General features: G+C 42.3%; 1 protein-coding gene across 1 annotated transcript in view; it reads left to right on the top strand.

The window, feature by feature from the left end:
- Nucleotides 1–22,930, top strand: part of map4l (microtubule associated protein 4 like) — a 154,356-nt gene that overhangs the window by 36,803 nt on the left and 94,623 nt on the right. The gene's annotated exons all lie outside the window — the stretch shown is intronic.

The raw sequence follows: 22,930 nt of genomic DNA, 5'->3' as shown, positions 1-22,930 counted from the left end.
AACTATCATGTAAAACAACAACAACATTTTAATATTCTTACAAATTCAACAAAAGGTATAGACAACTGATACAATAGAAGAGTTTTAAGCACTTTGACTGCAGGGTAAAGGAGATGAATCTTAACTCCTCCTGGATGCAAGAAAATTCCATTTTCTTTCATTCAACTTCACTTTTGCATTCTCGCTCTACAGGTCTCCCTACCCGCTCCCAGTCCCATATCAGACTCCATCTCCCTTACACAAACTCAGAGCTAGGAAAAACTGCCTTCTCCTTCTATGCCCCACACCGATGGAACAAATTACAAAACTCACTGAAAATCGATAGACTTATCTCACTTGAGGCTTTCAAAAACCTACTTCTCACCGCAGTTTTGGGGGCTCAGACGTGCACTTGCTTTAGTTAGTAATTTCACTACTCCTGTTTTCATAACTGTATTTTATTGTGTTGTATTGATGTTTGATGTTTCATTTCTGTGAACTCTGTATGCTACAGGGCATCCTTGAAAAAGAGAGCTTGCTCTCAATGGATCTACCCTGTTAAAATAAAGGTAAAATAAAAAAAAAATGGCTTGCCAGTATAAAGTTTCCACTACTCGCACTACAAATCCCATAATACACTGCAACAGCTTAGTCTATGTGTTGTCTGTCTAGAGTGTTAGAGGGTATTTACATCACCAACAGCTTCAGTGTTGCGACGAGAATAGGAGTTTTTCTACAGAACGATGTGATGGATGTTATTTAATTTTCTATTAGAAAACGTTTTGAAACATCTACATCTCTTTTTTCATTCTCGTAAGAACACCTACCTTTCCTGCCTCTCATGTGGCTTTGTCATCCTGAAGGAAAGCCCCAATACACACCTCCACTCAGCTCGGTTCGAGCTGCAAACATAAATGAACGTGCAGCCAAGAACAGATGCCAAGTATTGGCATGGACACAATGGCACTGGAGACAAAACCAGGATAAATATATGTGTTTTATTATGTTATTCATCACATCTGGTATATTCTCATTTTGTGTGAAGGCACCTTTATGAAAAACAATTTTCATTCATTATGTTCGTATTTAATTTTAGTTTCATTGAGAAGATTTACATTATGCTGACTGTTACAATTCATATTTATGATTAAAACAATGTTAGTTTTAGTCTGTTCAATAAATGTCCATTCTGTCCATTTTTGGGCGGGCTTTTTATTTGATAGTATAGTTGAGAGAGACAGGAAATGAGGAGGCAGAGAGAGGGGGAACGACATGCAGTAAAGGGCCGCACAATGCGGGATTCGAACCGTGGCCAACTGCAGTGAAGACTGTAGCTTCTACATATGGGGCGCCTGCTCAACCAACTGAGCACGGTGACATGCGTGTTTTAACCCTAGAACCGCCAAGAAGGCCTCACAGACCGGTTGGGTTTTTCTCATGTAAATGACTTTGTTTACATGAAAACTATAGGTCTTTACGTCCATGACTTTTCCTAAATATATGAGTTTGATCTCCAGCAGCAACAGCCTTCTTTTTCAAGAGGGGGTGATTATGCTTTAAATGAGTGTGTAAGTTGGTTGTATTGGCAATTTCTGTTGCAACAATTTTTGAACAACGTCGACATACCAGCTTTTTTAAAGTTAACTGGCTCTCCTTTCTCATTCGGCCTCAAGCCAACATATTCCCACACTGGTGATGTGGGATTTAGCTTTGAAACTAACTCCCATTTTATCTTCTGAGTAGGCTCCATAGGCCCCACCTCCTTCCCCTGTGTCAATCAGAGACGCAGGAGATGAGAGGGATGAGACAGCGAATAGCAGCGGACCCTGTAAAACGCTCATGTAAATAAGCACACATTGATTGTGGCAATTAATCGTGGTCAGGCAAATGGGCGCGATAATTTGCATCAATCATGCTATCGTGACAGGCCTAGTGTCATGTCAACGATCGGTCATCATAACTGAGAAAGACAGTATTTCTGTCTCTGTGTGAAGCAGAGCTAGAGGAGTTTGACTCTGTATCACAACAAGAGGTCGTTGACCTACCACAGCAAGAGGCTGAAGAGTCAAAAGCTGGAGCTAAAGCTTTGTTAGCAAACAGTCATTTTGCGTCATGCCTGTAACTTCTCCTTCTAAACCATATACAGTGGCATGCAAATGTTTGGACACCCCTGCTCAAAATGTCTGTGAATGATCTCCAAAAGGCATAAAGTTAAACATGAAACACTCTTTTGCAATATTTTAAGCAATATCAATGGGTTATTTATTTTTCTTTTCTACAGTTTTAGAGTGAGAAAGGGAAACAAAGCAGCAGCCTGCAAACCCAGTAGCCTTGAACTCTCAGACCAAAGTATCGGACAAGATACACACTGTGATAGTTTCCAAATGGGGGGCTACTAGGTACAGTACTAACTATGCAGGGAGGCCAAACCTCTGCTTTGAAAATGTAAAAGATGGAAATAAAAAACATACAGTATATCGTTTAGAAAGCAAAGAGAATGTATCATCTGTAACTTTATGCCTTTTGGGGATCATTCACCTTCCACTTGCTGAACTGTTCACATTAACAGAATTTTTTTTTTACCAGGCTACGTGCCAAAAACCTTTGCATGCCAGTGTAAGGCAGTTCAGGAAATAACAACCCCCCTCTCCTTACTGAATGTGTTGCTTGGTGCTAAATGTAGCATGTTGATTGGTTAGTGAGTGTGACTCGATCACACATGAAAATATAGCATTTTCTATGAGATAGTCAGTAAAGTTCAGCGGTGCCTACGAAGCATGATTACCAGCTTAGCGAGGCAACTTCAAGGTAAATCCTGGGTTTCCCGCATCACAAAGCTGGATTCATTCCTTTCGAGGTAACCATGGTATGGCATGGTAACTTGATTTGGTTACCATGGTAACCATGGTAACTTAACATGGTAACTTTACTCTGAACGGCTAACCTGCTCCCGGTCAGGGTAGTCTTCAGGATTGAGCTGAATCCAATAATCTCTGCTGCCTTGGAACCCGCCCTTTATATGTGCAATTTATTGAAACATTTCATTCAGTAAAGATTTTCAAGTGTTTTGTTATCAACCTTTCTCAACAAAGCCTTTGGACAAAGTCAATTAAAAAAGATGAAGTGGGGATTGGAGTTGTGCTGCGTCACCTGTGAATCAACATGTTGAGACTGACGATGTTTCATGTTTACAATAGTTGTAATGTCGCAATAAATGATGTTGAAATATTATTTAGCTTTAACCTGCATCAACTAAATTAACATCTCCTCCGCAGAGGCATCTGTTAATAATTAATGTTGTTTTGAACAGTGAAGGCACCGAATCACACTGTGCATTGATGTGGGGCCTCTGGGTAAAGACATCATGTGATTTCAGGATCAATAATAGACTTCCTCTTTTTGTTAGTATCACAACAAGCAATAGGGGCTTAGGGAGCCTCTGAGGAGAGTATGTATGTGCTTTGAAGATCAAGTGTTTTTTTTATATCAGTTGTAGAACTTCCCTTTACTTTTAATCTTGTTTTGCTGTCTTTATTTGGCATTCCCACTATTGTTATTCAAATTCAAACAAATTCAAACTTTGTGCAGTTTCAACAATTCATATATCTGTGGAAAAGGAGAAACTCACACACTGCTTCTTGCTTGGCATCACCATTTATTGATTCAGTAACGTGAGTGTTCATATATCAAAATGTGCAGCTTTTTTCTGAATATTATTGCTATGATTAATCTTTTTTCATACTATTTTCACTTTTGAAATATCCAACTTTTTCTATTTAATTTAATAATTAAGAATGAATGGGAACAGTCTTCAAGTCTTCTGCTTCTTTGAACCTCAACTACTTCAGCATAATTTCAGCTACAGACTTAAAATGTTCACAAAGTTTTCAACTACCTAACTTCTATTCAGATTATTGATATCTTCAACACTTAATTCATCTCTTAAATAACTATTATAAGGGTTTTATTTTGAAAGTGTGGTCTTCACAGAAGAAGCACAAGAGGTATCAAAGATGTGTTTTTTTTATTTTTTGTTTTAGATTTATAGATAGAGGGAGAGAGAGAGACAGAGATTGATAGATGAGAGAGCGAGAGAGAGAGAGAGAGAGAGAGAGAGAGAGAGAGAGACTAGCCATGTTGCCATCAGTGTGTTTAGATGTGCATCTAGATACCGCATCAGAGAATTATGATGGAAACGCTATCATTCGACCTAAAATCCCCTGATTCGCACAAACTAAAATACACTTGCTAAAGCTGGGTTTTGGTTGATTCGAAAGAGATGGAAACAGTAATGTTCAAAATAAGTGTGACGTAGCGCACTGCTACTGTGTTTGCAGTTCACTCACAAGACAGCAACATGGTGGACAACATAAGATTTGTGTGGACGGAGGACGAAATACTGTTGTAATTGTTTTTAACATTAATAAAGGAGAAAAACATCACTACTATCCACTTGCCCACTTGTCACTAAAGCTTGAAGCCCCTCTCTCCATGGTGATATCCACAGCGTTAACAGGCTGGTTGCCATGCCAACCTGTGGAAAACTAAAAAGTTTGTCGTTTTCACCAAAGTCCGTACTTTTAATGGAAACGCACAGGATTCGGGTTTCTTTTAATGCGCATTTCCCAGTGATTCGAATCACTTTGGATGGAAACATGGCTATTGATAGATGAGGGAGAGTGAGAGAGAGAGATTGATAGATGAGAGATAGATAGATAGATAGATTGATAGATGAGAGAGAGAGAGAGAGAGAGAGAGAGAGAGAGAGAGAGAGAGAGAGAGAGAGAGAGAGAGAGAGAGAGATTGTTGTCCATCCACTCTGATCCCATTAGTCTGTTTCAGTCATGAAGACCTTTGTCTCAGTTGTTTCTTGAGATACCAACTGAGACTTGCTGGGGATTGGCGGAAGACAGACAGGTTTGTGCTTGATGGTGGTTTTGGGGGTTAGGTTGGGCTTCCCCTTCAACACAACCTGATTGGTTGGAGCCTTGGCCTTGACAATGCAAGGCTCCCCTGTGATGGTGATGGTTTGGTGTTGTTTCTGTTCAGCCCGAAGTGCAGCCCTTCTGGTTAAGAGAGAAGTCCTGACATTGACATTGCAGGGGCTGCTTGTGATTGCGGTAGTTTGGTGTGCATTGTCTTGAGGCCGAAGCGCAGCCCTTCTGGTTAAGGTGGAAGTCTTGACCCTGTCATAACAAGAGGTCCTTTTGATTGTGGTAGTTTGGTGTGGTTTGTCATCAAGCTGAGGCAGAAGTGTTTTGGTGGAGGTGGAAGCCTTGGTCCTCATATTAGAAAAGCTTGTGGTGATTGTGGTAACTTTAGGCCTAAGCACAGCCTTTCTGGTGGAGCTGAGAGACTTGGTTTGGACAGATTCTGTTCCAGACTTGGAAGCAAAATCTGTTGAGTCTTGTTGGACTTCAGTGGAGACAGTTGGGACGCAATGTTTTTCCTGAGTGACAAGCTGATTCTGTAGCCCTTTAGACTTGACATGGATCTTGACTCCACTCTTCTTCAAGTCTTCCAACAAATCCATGTGCATCTGTTTCTCTTTCAGGTAATGCTTTTTGATGGTGTCTTTCCTGTCAATCAGCATATCATTCTCTTTTTTGTAATCTTCAGCTTGTTGTTTATACATGCCAACTTCCGCTTTTAATGATTTGATTATGTCATTTAGCTTTCTGATTTTCCATTTGCACAGTGGGAGCTCACCATCTGCAACTACTCTTGGAACCACCTGCTTTGACATATTTTCCTTTAGCTCCTCAACCTGCTTCTCTTTTTCAGCTATTATGTTTTCTTTTTTCTTCAACAGTCTGTCCTTTTCGACCAGTTGTTTGAGTTTGGTATCCCTGTGGGTTTGGTGTTCAGGAAACTCCACGTACTCATCGGCTTCATTTTCGGTAATATTTATAACAACAGATTTTGGGACTTGTGAAAGACGGGCCTCTTTGGCTTTGGTCACGCATTCCAGTTGTACCGTAAGTTGAAAGATTTTTTTATCTTTTGCATACAATGCTTTCTCTTTTGTGACAAGTTCGTCCTTGAGGCTTTTTGCAAGGAGTTCAGCGTCTTTGAGAATTTTGTTCTCTTTCATACGTTTTTCTGCCTCCATTTCCAGGACATGGATCTTCTGGCGTTGACATTCCCCTTGCTGAGTCAGTGTTGTTTCCAGGTCCTTGTTTGTCTTTTCCAGCTGTGAGACTTTTTCTTTGTAGTGCAGCAGCTCTTTGTCGAGGATGTCTCTCTGTTTGGTCACCAAATGCAACTTCTTCTGATATTTTAAGAGAGATTTCTGGTCTTCCATATGCTTTCTTTTAAATTCTGTTTCGGTGTTGAACTGTTTCAGTTCTCTTAGGTCTTTCATGGGGTCCTTTTTTTCAACTTTCCGGCTGTCTGCATCGTCCTCATCAAAATATATTTCAGTCGCACTTCTTTGTTGTCTGATATAAAATCTCGTGGTCGGTATATCCATTGCTCTTCTTTTTAAAGGCAAGAGATCACCTAATTCTTTATCCTCATTATCCATCTTTACAAAGAAATTATTCTTTCTTTATGTTAATGCAGTGTGCTTTGCAGGTTGTGTCAGCGAAGAGTTTAATAGCAATGCAGTGGTTGCAAGTTGGGTCCTATATATAAACTTTCATAGATGACAATGATGACAGCACAGCCTGTGACATCACAATTCCATCAAGCCAGTCCTTTGAAAACTTTGTGATGTCACTGATGGAATCACAATTTCTGACATTTCTAATTGTGTGACGTCACTGTAACATCATATTCCAACATGATATCTGTGACATCATCATGACACATTTTGAGCCTATTGATAGCTTTCATGTGACGTCACCGCCCGTATGGAACGCCCCCCTGGCGGTCAAAACAATCCACTTCCCCGCTGTCTGCGGCTTAGGACAAGGCAGAAAAACACACACTGCTCCCTGCTGCTTCAAAAATACCGGTGTTATGGCCCAACTGGTGTCTGATTTAACTGGTTACCGTACCGAACAACAGCTGTGCTGCACTTCCTTCCGCAGATTTGTCACAAATTCACAAATCAAGCCGCAGTTCATGTTACTGCAGCCAATATGCTTCTATGAGTGAACCTGTTCAGGCAATCTACAGTCAGTCAGCGCCACACTACTCTCACTCTGCACAACACTGCACAGTATGACAAAGCCTGTCATGTTAAAGTTACGAACTAATGGAAAACACTCTGAAAATACAATAACAACATCGTCCTCGCCGCGCCGCGGTCGGTCCCGACCCCCGTTACCGTGTCGCTGCCGCCGCGGGCGGTGCTGTTGCCGTGTCCGGTGGCGGGCGGTCCCGCCGGGTTACCATCGCCGCCGCCGGTCCCGCTGCTATCGGACCGCCGTCATCGTTGCCGTCGGTAGCGGTGCGTAGCAAAGCTCCGGGGGGTAAAGGGGGGGCAGCTGGTCACCGTGCAGCCCAGCTAAGGGCTCTGGTTTGTGGGTGAGAGGAGCAGGGAGCCTGGGCTCAGTGGGCTGGAGCTCAGACTGTGGAGCTCAGCAAAGCTGCGGTACCAGGACGGTGTTCCCACACAGGAAAGTTACAGGTACATTTCTACCACTTCAACGAGTTCAGAAACATTATTTTAAGATCAAAAAACTACAAAATGGGGCTTTTAATCAGAAACCAGTTGAGCCATAACACCGGAAATATTGGTTACAAGCGGTGGAGGATGATGGATTCTCCACCAGGTAAATGTAAACATCGCCCAACTGGAGCTTCGGCAGGGAACTGGTCATTTTAAACAGCTGGTATACAGCAGCTGGTGTTGAATATGGGTCACAAGTGCCCAAAACTTCAAAGCTGTTTTTATATCTTTCTTTCTCGGCTGCTGGCAGATGATTTAAGTCATTACTCGGTTGTTTGTCCATAGAAAGTCCATTGCGGGGCCACTTTGGAATGTTGCTTTTGACCGCCAGGTCCCTGGGAAGTGACGTCACTGAAAGCTATCAATTGATAGCTTTCAGTCACGTGACCTCCCAGTGAGCGATATTTTTTTTCGTAGGATGAGTCCGGGAAAGTCCCGCCTTTCCCGCCTCTGATTGGCTAGATGGGCTCCATTTTCGACTCTGATTGGCTAGAAGGGCTCTCGCCTGATTGGTTGTTTGTTTTGGTTGTGAAACGGCTGTGAAACGCAGGCTGTCGGCAAAGCGTGATAAGTGCCTAGATCTACTTGGACTCTCTCTACTTATCTGGCCTGTCTACACTCTATCTGGTCTTTTTACTAAACTTAACCAACTCCTTTCTTTATTGCCTAAACCTAACCAATGGCACAATTACACTACTCACTCAAACTCAAAATGTAAACTTGGACTCTCTCTACTTATCTGGCCTGTCTACACTCTATCTGGTCTTTTTACTAAACTTAACCAACTCCTTTCTTCATTGCCTAAACCTAACCAATGGCACAATTACACTTCTCTCAAACTCAAAATGTAAACTTGGAATATAAATTTAAAAACTAAATTTTTCGGAATGTGAAACCAGCGGGGATCGAACTCGGATTCACCACACCGCAGGCGAAAATGCAAACCACTACGCCATGGCGTCTGATTACATTTAATTTTTCAGTTGTGTGTATTTTAGTTTACTACAGTACTGTTGTGAGATGACGTCAATCGGAGGAGAATTCATCCAGCCAATCAGAGGTGGGGAAGGTGGGACTTTCCCGGACTCATCCTACGAAAAAAAATATTGCTCCCAGTGACCTGGCGGTCAAAAGCAACATTCCAAAATGGCAGCGCAACGGACTTTCTATGGACAAACAACCGAGTAATGACTTAAATCATCTGCCAGCAGCCGAGAAAGAAAGATATAAAAACAACTTTGAAGTTTTGGGCACTTACCCATATTCAACACCAGCTGCTGTATATGAGCCGTTTAAAATGACCAGTTCCCTGCCGAAGCTCGAGTTGGGCGATTTACCTGGTGGAGAATCCATCATCCTCCACCACTTGCAACCAATATTTCCGGTGTTATGGCTCAACTGGTTTCTGATTAAAAGCCCCATTTTGTAGTTTTTTGATCCTAAAATAATGTTTCTGAACTCGTTGAAGTGGTAGAAATGTGCCTGTAACTTTCCTGTGCGGGAACACCGTCCTGGTACCGCAGCTCCGCTGAGCTCCACAGTCCGAGCTCCAGCCCAGGCTCCCGGCAGCGGCGATGGTAACCCGGCGGGACCGCCCGCCACCGGACACGGCAACAGCACCGCCCGCGGCGGCAGCGACACGGTAACGGGAGTCAGGACCGACCGCGGCGCGGCGAGGACGATGTTGTTTAGCGTATTTTCCATTAGTTCGTAACTTTAACATGACAGGCTTTGCCATAGTGTGCAGTGTTGTGCAGAGTGAGAGTAGTGTGGCGCTGATGTCCGGCGTAGATTGGAGGAATAAGCCAGGTTCACTCACAGAAGCATATTGGCTGCAGTAACATGTGAACTGTGGCTTGATTTGTGAATTTGTGACAAATCTGCGGACGGAAGTGCAGCACAGCTGTTGTTCGGTACGGTAACCAGTTAAATCAGACACCAATTGGGCCATAACACCGGTATTTTTGAAGCAGCAGGGAGAAGTGTGTGTTTTTCTGCCTTGTCCTAAGCCGCGGACAGCGGGGAAGTGGATTGTTTTGACCGCCAGGGGGGCGTTCCATACGGGCTGTGACGTCACATGAAAGCTATCAATTGACCAATGGCTAAGCCCCGCCCTCAAATGCAATGAGCCAATCACAGTGCGTATACCCATTCCCATACACTTGGACCATTTGACCTTTGGCTTCCACTGAAATCCATTAGAGAAAGTCAGTGTTGCTCAGTTTTATGAGGGTTTTTTTTTTTTTTTTTTTTAAGATTCTAAATATAAATCATGGACAAACAGTATGCATGGGGTAAATGCAACTCAGACACAAGGTTTCCTAAGAGGCTGGGCCAATGGGAGCCAGCACAGTGATGTTACTGACATACAGACATGTGTCCATAAACACTCTCAAACCATTAAATCTGCTGCTTACATGTTCTAAATCTGCTCCTCAGCTCATGCTTAATCTATATTCTTCAACAATGTTCTTCTGCTGTCAGTTTACAATATATTTGAGTAGGCGTTAACTTTTTTTTTTGAAGTAATTTCAGACCATTTCATGTAAATCAGCCTACTTCTTACAAATTCCACTTAAAATATATTCTCAGCTATTGCTTCAGCTATGTTAGCTTTGCATCATCAATTTTCTTTAGTTGTCAATTTCCAGCGTATTGCAACTTTTTAATCTCATCAACTTGGAGGATTTGTCACATCTTCTTCTTCCATGTTAACATTTCTGCTACTTTTAGCCCCTTCATATCAATTCATATACTTTTCAGCTATAGCATCAGCCTTTTCAGCATTGCTCTAGTTCCCTCCAGTCTTGCTCCTTCACTATCAGTCTCCTTTCCCACTCTCACCTGTTTGTCATCTGCAATTAGCAATCACTGTGAAATGATACAACTGGCAGAAACAGACATGTCTTGCACTGTTTCTATTTATGCAAACAATGTAACTAGAAAATAATGCACTAATTTCTACAGAAATGGCTATTTTACTGGTTGCAGCAATGTTTTAACCATTAAATTGAATGTAATGCTGTTTTTACACTGCAGTGTTAATAAGGATAATTCCTTTAATACAATATGCTTCATGTCATGCCAATTTACAAACTACTAGTCTTATACATATATGGCTGCCACCCAAATGATAAAATGAAAAATATTAAAATTCCAAAAACAGTACTTTTATATATTTAGATTATCATTGCAGTTTTTTTGTTTTGTTTTGTTTTGTTTTAGATATATTGTTTGGGGGCATTTTTACCCTTTATTTGATAGGACAGTGTAGAGCAGTGTTTTTCAACTTTGGGGTCAGGACCCCACGTGGGGTCACCTGGGATTCAAATGGGGTCGCCTGAAATGTCTCGTAATTGATAAAAAGAGAAAAAGGGAACTAATTATCATTCTTTTTAAAACTCTGATTAAAAACACCACACATTCACTTTCTCAGCGCTTTAGGCATTTGCCAACATGGGGCGTGCTCCACCTGACCATTGAGCACCTCTATCATTCACATGGAAATGCTGTTATTTCACAGATATTACTCAAAGTATGATCAAACAAAGTCAATTAACACAGTATTGGATTTAATATAGGTTTTTGTTGCGCACTGTAGAGCAGTCAGAGTCCAGGCCTAAACTGTCACTTGTAGCAGAAGCAACATAGGCTAGTCTTTGCTGTAATTGTTGTAATCTTGAATCCAGTGGTGTTGAAAGTGCATGAGCTTTGTAATCACACCAGAGAGAGGCTGTAATGAGTGAAGCTGCAGTGGCACAGTCTACAATCTCACAGCAAATCAAACCATTGCCGTATAATGTGTAACATAAAACAGCCTCATAACTCATCCCATCCCATCATCCCATCCCTAACAAGACTGTAGAAAGGTTAGAGATGGAGAGCAGACGGCAGCGTAGCCTCGGAGATGGTGGAGATCGTGTTGGTTGGTTTGATACGTATGATCCTGAACAGGGATGGCACATCAGACTCTGTAGTGTGTATTTTTAATCCTTTATGATAAACCGTTAGCCTGTCGTATCATCTCACATTGTTGCTGTGCCAATGCACAGCTGGTATGATACTGATCATCGAAAGCAGGCGCACACACTCCAGCTGTGTGTGTATATGTGTGTTTGTGTGTTTGTGTATGACTATTTAAAACCGGGGTGACTGTATACTAGGCCTGCAGGCCACATTCTGTATGTGGTGTGAGTGTTCCTGTTGATACTGTGCAGCAGATGTTTTACCACAGGGTTTCTCACATGTTTTCATATCACTGCTCCTCAGTCCAACACATATTACACCACTGACTTCATGCAATGACACTTTAGCCAGGGGCCAAAGGTCGCGCCCCTGAAGGAAACTGCCCACTCTCCTTTCTCAACAAGGTGGATTAGATGTTAGTTTTCCCTTGGTTTGACTGTACTGCAGATTGAAATTTATAATGATCACTGATTGTTGAATATCTTCCATTCAAGTCATATGATTGTCTTTGGCTTTGTTGCTTTAGTTGGCATTGGTTATTAATAATAATAATAAATCATGAATTAATCATCAGTCTTTATATCTTTTTATTGGCTTTTTTTAACCAGTAATTGAAGATCAATAATAATTGCTTGTCATCTGCTTCAGTTTGGAGAAATAGAACAGGATTATTGATCAGCTGATTGCTGAAAGCATTTTAGCTGATTGTTGTGGGGACATGTCCAAACTTTCTGCCACACAGAAGCAAATTAATAGATTGCTGAATGAGTGTAATATATTCATGTTGAATAAATGTAGAATGCACAAAGACAATTCACTGCAGTTCCTCCAGCTGCCACCACGACCTCACTTATTTCAACTGATAAAAGCCAGCGGCACTAAAGGACGTATCCACAGCTTTTTGTCGAACCTTTGAATAATTAATGGGTTTTAAAGAACCAGCAGAGGTTACAATAACATGATGACTACCACATTCATCATAATGTTTCCTCACCCTCAATAACAAACAGTAGCAGATGTTCTGTCGTCATGGCAACAACAATGATGTGGTGGGACATTCAAAAACTACTTCATCATGTTGACTAAAAATAGGGCAAGAATAGGTAGGAGCTGTGTTGCCATGGTTACATTGGATAAACACAACATTAATTGGTTTCACACCTGTTTGATCCTCCTTTACGACCGTCCCTGCTGCAGGTTGTCTAACTATAAAATCTGCTGCATGTACAGGTGACCTTTGGGTTTGTTTGTTTTTGACACTGAGGTAAAGTTGTGTTCGGCGGTCATAGAAAACATTTCTGACATCCTGGCTTTGCAGACTGACATATTGAGGTATCTAGCTGGACGGTGGGGGCACATTTCAGAATCACTACCGGTCAATGAGATCTGTAGAGACAAGACGGCGTTCTCCAATCTCTGCCTCTCTCTTTTCTTTATTCTGTCTCTTCCTCTTCTGTTTGTTTGTTTTTTCTTCTTTCCATTCTCCCACTCTTCTTTTGTTTTCTGTAGCTGCTGCACTTTTTTCCTTTCACTTCTGTTTCATCAATAGTGAAGCTGCGTAGTCATTCGAGGCTGCAGACCTGACTCCTGCAGCGTCAGTCGAGTAGGAAACCAAAACCTTGTCTGCCCCCTGTCTCAGTAGGAGACAACATTGTGATTCTTCTTCTGTTGTTTGAAGCTGTAGGTGCGTCACCATCTCCCACTGGTCTGGAATGGGACTTAAAATAGAATAATAAAATAATAACAAATAATGAAATAATCATTGCGAACATCAGTCCACTCTTTTATACACTCAATCTCTTTGAAAGTAAGATATTTACCCACAGTAAAGGCATCATTTCCCACTTTTACTTATATGTCTCCTCACTTTAAATATTTCACTGGTTTTCTTACCAAAGTTTCCTTTAATTATTAGTGTGTGTTCAGAAGAATACACAAACTGAGATGCAGTGAGTGCTCAGTCCTGCTCCAGTCAGGACAAAGATAAAGGGAATAAGACATTTTGTGAGAATTTGATTTTGAGCAGCAGCTTCGGAAGAAATGAAATTCCAAGAAAAGCTTCAATGTTTTATGACACAAACAAACTGGTCTTTACCCTACATTTATCTTATTTATTATATTTTGCGGCACAGATGTTACTTTTAGTTAGAGAAGATGGTGCATAGTGCACATGTGCTTCACTGTGTCCTCCTGTAGCAGCACAATAGAAGAGGTGGAACTGTACTGCAGTCTGCTGCTGTGTTTGCTGAGGCATGATAACACGTCTCTGCAGTGTGTGCATGTATGTGTGGTCAGGGTGCAGCAGTGTGTGTGTGCGTGTGTGTGTGTGTATTAGGGTCCTCCCTGCTTGTGCAGTTCTCAGCAGCCATGACAGTAACTTTGTCTGTTGGCTGCACATGTACACACACACACACACACACACACACACACTTAGACACACACATGGACTGGCTGATGCAGTGAAGTTGCTTTAATGGAGCAAGTATGGCTTGCAGGCAGACGGGTGGAGAAGCAGGCAGGCGGGTGTACAGGCAGGTACAGACCACAGGTAGCTACACTCAGGTTGAAGTCACACAGGACGAAACATGTGGAGGTTAACCGAGCGACCAACAGCCAGCTGCCAACAGTGGCAGGTTGATGTAGGGAACAGGTGTGTGGGTGTGGAGGGAGGTTCAGGTAACTGCAGGGAGGACGTCTGGAGACTTGGTGCATGTAAGAGCAGGACCTAGACTGTAATACCTCTAACCCCCCCCCCCCAAAAAACAACAACTTCGCAACCTCACAAACTTAAAGGGATATTTCAGCATTTTAGCAAATTGGCCCATTGCCATAATCTAGCAGTAGGTTCATTACCTTTAATAGTCGGTGCAAGCCTGTTCTTCGATTGGCGGGGCAGAGATGTGCCCAACTAATTACGGAGGCATTTGGTATTTCTGGGTTTCCCACATCAAACTCATCAAATAAACAATCCAACATCTCCAAAACGCTCTGGTGGACAAGTTGTGACCTGCACATTCACCATGTTATCAGATAATAACGTATGATTATGTAACATTATGACACACGAAGCAAATACTCGGAATTACTTACGCTTTTGAAGTCACTCTGCTGAGCAGCCGCATCTGGGATGTAGTTCTGGCTACACATTTGCCTCGAAAACAACTCTGTCTCGTTATTATCTCATAGTGTGGTGAATGTGCAGGTCACAACTTGTCCACCAGAGCGTTTTGGAGTTGTTGGATTGTTTATTTGATGGGGGAAACCCGGAAATACCATATGCCTCTGTAGCGTTAGCTGAGCAGCTTGTGTCTCTGCCCCGCCGATCGAAAATCAGCTTGCACCGACAATTAAAGGTGATGAACCCACTCCTAAAACTATAGGGATTATGGCAATGGGCGAATTTGCCAAAATGTTGAAATATCCCTTTGAATAGAATTAGGGCTGGGTATCGTTTGCATTTTCATCGATTCCGATTCCTATTTCGATTCCGATTCTTTTCGATTACCGATTCCGATACCAATATTAATTAGAAAGTAAATAAATATAGTATGTTTTTGTATAACATTACTAGGGCTGCCTCCAAATAGTCGACCAAGCAAAAATCACTGACTGACCAAAATTTAATTGGTCGCAGGAAAACAACAACAACATTTGGAGCAGTGTCTTGTCAAAATTAAGTCAAAATCAATATGACTGAACAGTATAAAGGCTATAGAGCTTTTAATTTGAGGGGCCAGATACAGGAAGTCGTGACACTCACTCGCTGTCAGTTTTTTGTTGTTGTTGTTGTTGTGGTTACACGGCACGGCAGGTCTCTCTCTTTTTCTTTTTTTTTCAAAAGCGACTTTTGCCGACATTGTCGTTGTGTTTTCGGGTTATTGGCGATTACCGGGTGCTGCCGTTCCCCGGTCCTGTCCCAAAGCGCTCACCGGCGGTCAGTCTCACAGTGTCACGGAGCAGATCCATGATAGTCCCAAGGGGGCAGTTGTCGGTCTGAGAAGTGAAGCTCACTTCCGCGTTCAAAAAACTGCAATCCCCCCGGCTTGCTCTGGGGGCTGGTGTCAGAAGGGAGCATTCCCCATAGACGCCCATGTTAAAATTGCCGATTTTACATCCTCAATAAACATGTTAAAAGCCTGGTGTCAGAACGTTTTTTTGTCTCAATCGATAGTTTCTACCCCCGCACACACTCTGAGGGGGGTGAATTTTTTTTTAACTCTACCGTTTTACTGTTATTAGGTTAAAACTCTGGCCAATTAGGGCGCGAAAACGTTGAGTGACAGGTCCGAGCAGCTCCGTGGACAGCTGCTTCGAGGCCAGTGGGCGGGTTCTCGGCCGGCCAATCCAACATGGCGCTGTTCAGGCCGCCATATTTGAGTCACAAAAACGATTCCCCAAAACCAATGGGTGACGTCACGGGTGCTACGTCCATTCTTTTTACAGTCTATGGATAGTCCCCGCTGCAGTCAGAGACCTGCACCGCTGCACGCCGCAGACCCCCCACCCCCACCCGTCTTCCTTCCGTGATTAGCGGGAGAAATTACCGACTGGGGGATGACCCCCACCCTCCCGTCCTGTGCTCGCGTGTGATGTGTGTGTGTGTGAGTGACTGCCAGGAACCGAAATAAAGAATCGAAATGCGCATTTTTAAACGGTTGTCGAATCTTGGGATTTCGGAACCGGCTCTCGGTACCCAGCCCTAAATAGAATACTGGTTCTTATAGATAACACATACAAGCTGCTCCAAATGTGTTCACAGATCAGCACTCAGACAAACAGATGTGAACTTTGAAGAGTTAAAGATTCAGCAGTTTTAGTTTTTAATATCTGACCTGTAGAATCAGTTGCATGCGATTGCTGGAGATTTGGAGCTTAAAGGGCAACTCGGTCATCACAATTTGGATTCTGGGTTTGGATTTTTGCAATAACCAAAGTAAATCCTGAGATCTGGAAGGTACCATGACCACAACACAAGCAGCCAGGCAATCAGACCGGTTGATAACAACAGGGACGGGACTCGGAAGTTTTTATTTTTATTTTCATTTTGCTCATTTAATCCAGTTCTATCACTTTGTATCCAAACCACCATTCGGATGACTGTGCTGAAAAATGGTGCAGCAGGGCTTTATCACATATTTTGTCGCTGCTCATCCAAAATTCAACATCTTCATGCTGCTGTGCTGCAGCTGCAGACGGGAAAACACACTAATAATATCTGAGACTAGTCTGCCTCATTGTTCGGAAGATATCATCCAAAGGCACTGCAGCTTTTTCTTTGTGCTGAAGGTGAAGCGGTTAATACAGGCCACGGAGTCTGAAGGCTCACAGAATATAGTCTGACACTAACAGAGGGCTGCTGGCTGAAGATCCACTTTACCACTAACTCTCATCTAGTGTCAAAGAGCTGGAGGAAGTGATGGGGGAGGAGAGGGATGTCGCTGCAGCCCGGCACCGACTGCTGCCCCTGGGAGCCACACAGAGGAGCACAGGCAGCCAGCAAAGTACAGTTTAGCACTGTGAATTGATCTTTATTGATATTGCACATGTGGTAGTTGGAATTATTCATGAAATCATAGAGAAATGAGTGTAACACAGACAGACAGATAGGTGCAGATCAATAAATGGAAAAGTTGGTTTATTTTAGTAGTTCAACTCATATAATAATATTTTATGTCTTTATTCCTTTAAATTGTGATGATTATGGCTTATATTTAATGGAAAACCCCAAATTCAGTATTTAAAAAAAAAAGAATATTAATTATTGAAAGAGTACTATTGTAACTTACAGTAATGGTGTCACACTCTAATCAGTTAATGAACTCCAAACCCTAACCCTAACCTGTAAAGGTTTCCTGAGCCTTTAAATGGTCTCTTAGTCTGGTTCAGTAGCTCCACTATCATGACCTCATATTACTTCATTACTCTCATCATACTATAGTACTTTATTGAGAGAGAGAGAGAGAGATAGATAGATCGATAGATAGATAGATAGATAGATAGATAGATAGATAGATAGATAGATAGATAGATAGATAGATAGATAGATAGATAGATAGATAGATAGATAGATAGATAGATAGATAGATAGATAGATAGATCTTGCTTACATCATCTCGTGGTTCTCTACATCCCTCATGGAAAAGGGACAAAATGAGAAAATGTAAGAGATTGCAAATGACAGATTTGATGAAATATTCACAAATCAGAGCCATATCAATCCAATCCAATTGAACTATTTTACTAAATCAAATGAAAGTCTATGAAAGCACAGAAGGTTAGTTTAAATGTTAGAATCTCTTTGTACGGTACAGAGCTCAGAGTTCAGAGCTCAGAGGAGCAGCACTCCCAGAGGCTCCAGCTCCTTTCAGTCCGTCAGTCACAGGTAGAGGATTTGCGTCACGTACCCACTGACCGTGGAGACACCTACATTTTCAGAGTTGTGCTGATAATGGCCGTCACTGTACACCCAGAGGGAACAAATGTCTCTGTTTCTATTTGTGCGTTCCCTCTCCATCTTGCTCTATCAGATCCTAGTCTACATTATTTGTTTTATATCTCACTTTTCCATGTCCAAAAATAAAATCAATTTACTGTCCATCCTCTTCACACACCCCCTGCTCTGACAAAAGCCAAATGTTTATTAATTTGCTACTGAAAATAGTCCACATGAAATGCACTTCATGTTTGATTAATCCCTTCTAAAAACTACACTCCCCAGCTGTTTTAGAAATTGACGATATACTTGTGCATTATATGGAAAGTGTGGAGAAACATACTAGTACATTGTGGGTGCTTTCAGGCCCCGTCCACACGAACCCGGGTATTTTTGAAACCGTGTGTTTCTCTACACGGTTTGGCCTTTCGTCCACACGTAACCGCAGTTGTGGGCTCCTGAAACCGGTGTTTTTTTGTAACCGGAGTCCAGGGTGAACTTTTTCGAAAACTCCGGTTTCAGCTTCATGTGTGGACAGGAAAACCGCACATTTTTCATAAATCCCCGCCCCCCCCCCCTAGTTACTGTTGCTAGCACGTCAAGCTTCTCGACGCTGACCCATGGATCATCATGCGCTGACCGCTCAGACGCTGAGTGGACTATTATGGCTACTGTGAATATCACTAATCACTAAACATGTGGACACTAATACAAAATCGCGTGGTCACCATATGTAAACATAATGCTGATATGGCGAAAATCGGCTTTTATCAAATAGTAAATTGCGGTCACTTCCCCACTGTTTTGCATCCTCCCGTCCTGTACATTTGTTTTCAATGAAGCCTTTCAGAATCAATCAGTGGATCGATGGATTATCGTTACGATGTGTGTATTTGTGTATTTTCGTATCTGTCATAAACAAGAGATTACGGGCGGGGTGTGTTAGTAGCGCGGACTTGTCTCGGGGTGCCCGGTCAGTTTGAGCTGTTTGAGCCTCCACTCTCTCTGTACAAGTTACAGCTGCTTTCCTGTTAGGAGTGATATCGCCACCTACTGCTTTGGAATGCACATGACATTGTTTGAGACGGATTTGCGGTTTCATGTGGATGGAGTTATTTTTTATCACACCGGTGGTGTGGACGCAAATTTTTTTTTAACCGTGACAAAGTTCGGTTTCAAAAATACCCGTGTTTGTGTGGACAAGGCCTGAGGCAGACAGACACAGTTCTGGTTCACTATGGTGAACCAGCCCACATTCACACCAGTTTAAGCGGATCCAAAGTGGGTGTATGTTACTCTGGTGGAAGTAAACTTTTGTACATTTTTGCTTTTTTGCTGTCTCAGTAATCCTTCTTCAGTTTTTTAAAGTAGCACTATTGCAAATACAGCAGTAATGGCAATAAAAAAACAGAAATATGCAATAAATAGGTCCAGGGGAGCCATAACTAGGCTATATGTACACAAAATATAGCCAATGGTGTAGTGGCTGTGGAGCAAATGCAGAATTCCATTTTGTTATGAGACAAGCCGGCCCAGCGCTGAACGACACGCTATGTAAAGAGGATGAGGATGTTTATATCTGATACGCTGCACCACTGACCCCATCTAGTGGCCAAATAAAGAATTGGAATTTGCGATAGTGCTACTTTAAGTTTATGAATTATTTGGTCTGGTGTTGGAGTGAACCCAGCCTCGGCCATCTCTTCCCGTCACGGTTCACTGGGGAGACCAAACTTATATTTTGTTCCATTGAAAACCGACCTGTTATCTTTTTGGACTGAACGCGCTGGCCGGTTCAAAATTGGGTTTCGGAACCAGAACCGGCATGGAGCCCTGCTGGTGTGAGAGCCCCATGTGAGTACTGAACTCACGTCTACATGGTGTGTTTGTTGTGTTGACAGTAGGAAAATACAGAATACCATCAGCCTCAGCCTTCAAGGGGAGTGTTGTCTTTATGATTTTAAAGATCCAGTGTGTAAAATCAGGGTGAAACCGACAGATTTTAGATTGCAGCACTCACCCCCCTCCCGTTGGCAAAGTGGCGGTGGCCTCCGAGGACAAAAAAAGTTGTTTACCACAACTCGGAGTATTTCAGGAGCATGGAGTGATGAGGTGAAGATCTAAACCATTTTACAATATGTCTGCTGTTTCCTACTCCTCCTTTTGTTGTTGGTTTATTTATGAATGCGAAACTTGCAAAACGTGCCCTCTCACTGGCTGGATTTTCCGTTGGGGCTGCCATACAAACATGGCGGTGCAAGATGGCGACACTCTCTCAAGCAAGACCCTTGCTATCCGTACTGTATATGAAAGAATAACTATAAGATAACTATTCAGATTTTAAACCTGGCCAATGATTACACACTGGACCTTTAATGCTGTGGGTTTATCAGGAATGTCATTGATTAGTTTAGAATTATAATGTCTAATCTACTATAATTGTATTAATCCACAGCTGCAGCACAGACAATGTTTCAGTCACAGTGTATCACAGACACTCGTCCACTTCCACTCAGTTCTTTACCACTCACAGCTCCAAGCTTTCATTACCTGTCCCCCTCTGCTCTGTCAGTTCCTCCTCTCTCTCCTACAGCCCCCTTCACCCCACCCTCTTTTTTTTTGTTGCCCTCCTCACCCCTCCCTTCTCTCCCTCGCTCTAAGTGCTTGTGTCTCTCTGGAGACGGTGACAGCTGTGACTGAGGATGGGATGCTGTTTGACAATAACTGCCTCTGTCCTTGACTCGGAGAGCGAGAGCAGGGGAGAGACTTGAACGTCAACACCATACTGTACACTACTGAGCACAGAGCAGGACAACAAGGAGGCTGTGATAGAGAAAAAGGAGACTGATGGTAATGTCCTTTATTGGTATATATTTTAGGGGACGAACAAAGACAGAGGAGAAATTATGGAAAAAAGGACTAAGATACTGTAGAAATGAAACATGTAAATAGAAAACTAATGACACAAGCAGAGCATTTAAAGGAAAGGAAGTAAAGCTGTTTGGTACTGACCTTGTTGCCAAACTGGAGCTGACCCTAAAGATGTAAATCTAAATATAGAGGCAGCAGGTCTGCCCCGAGGCTCACCGCCATCATCTGGAACTCTTGCTGTGAGCTGAAGTGCAACTGGGCTCGTGTCTTGTTACCCCGCCCCGAACGCTGCACTCCATCATCACAAAGTGCACTTCATAAAGCCCCCGAACTGCTCCTGAGGCGCCACGCAGCAGGCAGTCCTGCATTCTGACCTTTTTTTGGAGCAATGACTGTGGTGTAGAAAAACAAGCTCATAGGTCGTCTTTGCAAGCAGCTTATTATTGCGACCCAGAGGAAGGATTTACTGTCTGGTCATGTGTAGTCTGAAGTGATTATTAAGCAACAAAGGAGGAGCTCAGGTGATGTTATATAGAGGATGGAACCAGAGAACACTCATAGACCACTGAGACAAATCTTCATTGTTTTTTCCTATCTGCATCCTCACCAGTCCACAACCGTCATGTTTTCTGTTTATTTGAACCATGATGACGAAGGCTCTCTAATGCTTAGTGTAAGCCATAATTTCTTCTTAAACCAAACAGTTTGAGTGACTCTGTCTAAACCAAATTTATTTTGTGCCTTTGTGCCTTTGTACACAAGCATAGCTGTGTAACAGTTGCATGAAAGAGACATTCTGGTACACCTTCCTCTGGTTTTTGTTGAAATGCCAAATATTCCTTGTGACAATGTGAGTGCCTGAAAATGAGGTGTGGCCAGTACAGGTGCACTGTTGATGCATGGTCATACTGAGGCAGCAGAAAGTGACTGTGTGACTGACCGACAGAAACCTGGTGCATCCTGACATAATGCTACTGCAGTGTGTGGCTGTGTCAGAGTGCTGCGTCAGAGCCCCACAGTAACATTACACATGACTGTCAACTGTGGTACAAGGGCACCTGGCTTTGAAAGACAATAGAAGGTGATGCTGTGATTGATTTGTTGCATGTTGCACCAAAGACACGCCCACGATTAATGAGATTAATGACTGTTCTGTAATAAAATAACATGTCAGGATAAGGATGTTATTTGAGTGTTTTTTAGAGCTCGATGACATGGAAGCATTGATACTTATTAGCCGGATCAATTAACTGATTTTGATCTTTTCATGAAAATTTGAACAGAGATATAGAAAATCCTCTGCCTTGTAGATACAGACAACATAATGCATAACATGACATAATATAATATAGCATAACATAACATACAATAACATAACATAATGTAGCATATCATCACATAACATAACATAACATAACATAGCATAGCATAACAGCATAACACACTGTAACATAACGTAGCATAACATCACATAACATAAAATACTGTAACATAACATGGCATAGCATAGCATAGCATAACAACATAACATAACACACTGTAACATAACATAACAGTCTCCTTGGCAGCTGGGAATGAGTGACTTTTTGGGTTTCAAGGCAAATTCTACTAATGACCTGAGCAATTAGAAGAGAGTGGAGCGGGAATCAAATATTACCTTCAACCAGCTTAATGACTGTGAGAGCCTGTGCAGGAAACCTTTTCAAATGTCCCATAATCCTCTGTCTTAACCATTCACCCTGAGTAGAGCACCGCACACACACCACCACAATGTCTCAAGGCTCGTATTTCTAATCCATAACCCGTCTATACAAGCTGAGTTGACTTAAACAAGAAGGGCTCAAAGAGAAGGTCAGGTTTGTGTCTTACCAAACACACATAGTGCAATATGCAGGGTAATGATGGTAAAAATGCAACCAGTCCATATCTGGCTCAGGGTCAGGCCATCAAACTGTATTTCTTCACATTATGCAATATGAGATATTTTTTTATGGAGAATCCCCTCTTATATATTTTGACTTGTTTTTCCTTGCAGAAAGTTTGAAAGGGCTTCCAGCCCAGTG

The sequence above is a fragment of the Trachurus japonicus genome, chromosome 17 (genome assembly GCF_045865225.1).
Source record: "Trachurus japonicus isolate A0001 chromosome 17, Traja_1.0".
In the NCBI taxonomy this organism is placed as follows: domain Eukaryota; kingdom Metazoa; phylum Chordata; class Actinopteri; order Carangiformes; family Carangidae; genus Trachurus; species Trachurus japonicus.
The sequence above is the reverse complement of the archived record's forward strand: the minus strand, read 5'-3'. Positions and strand labels throughout refer to the sequence as shown.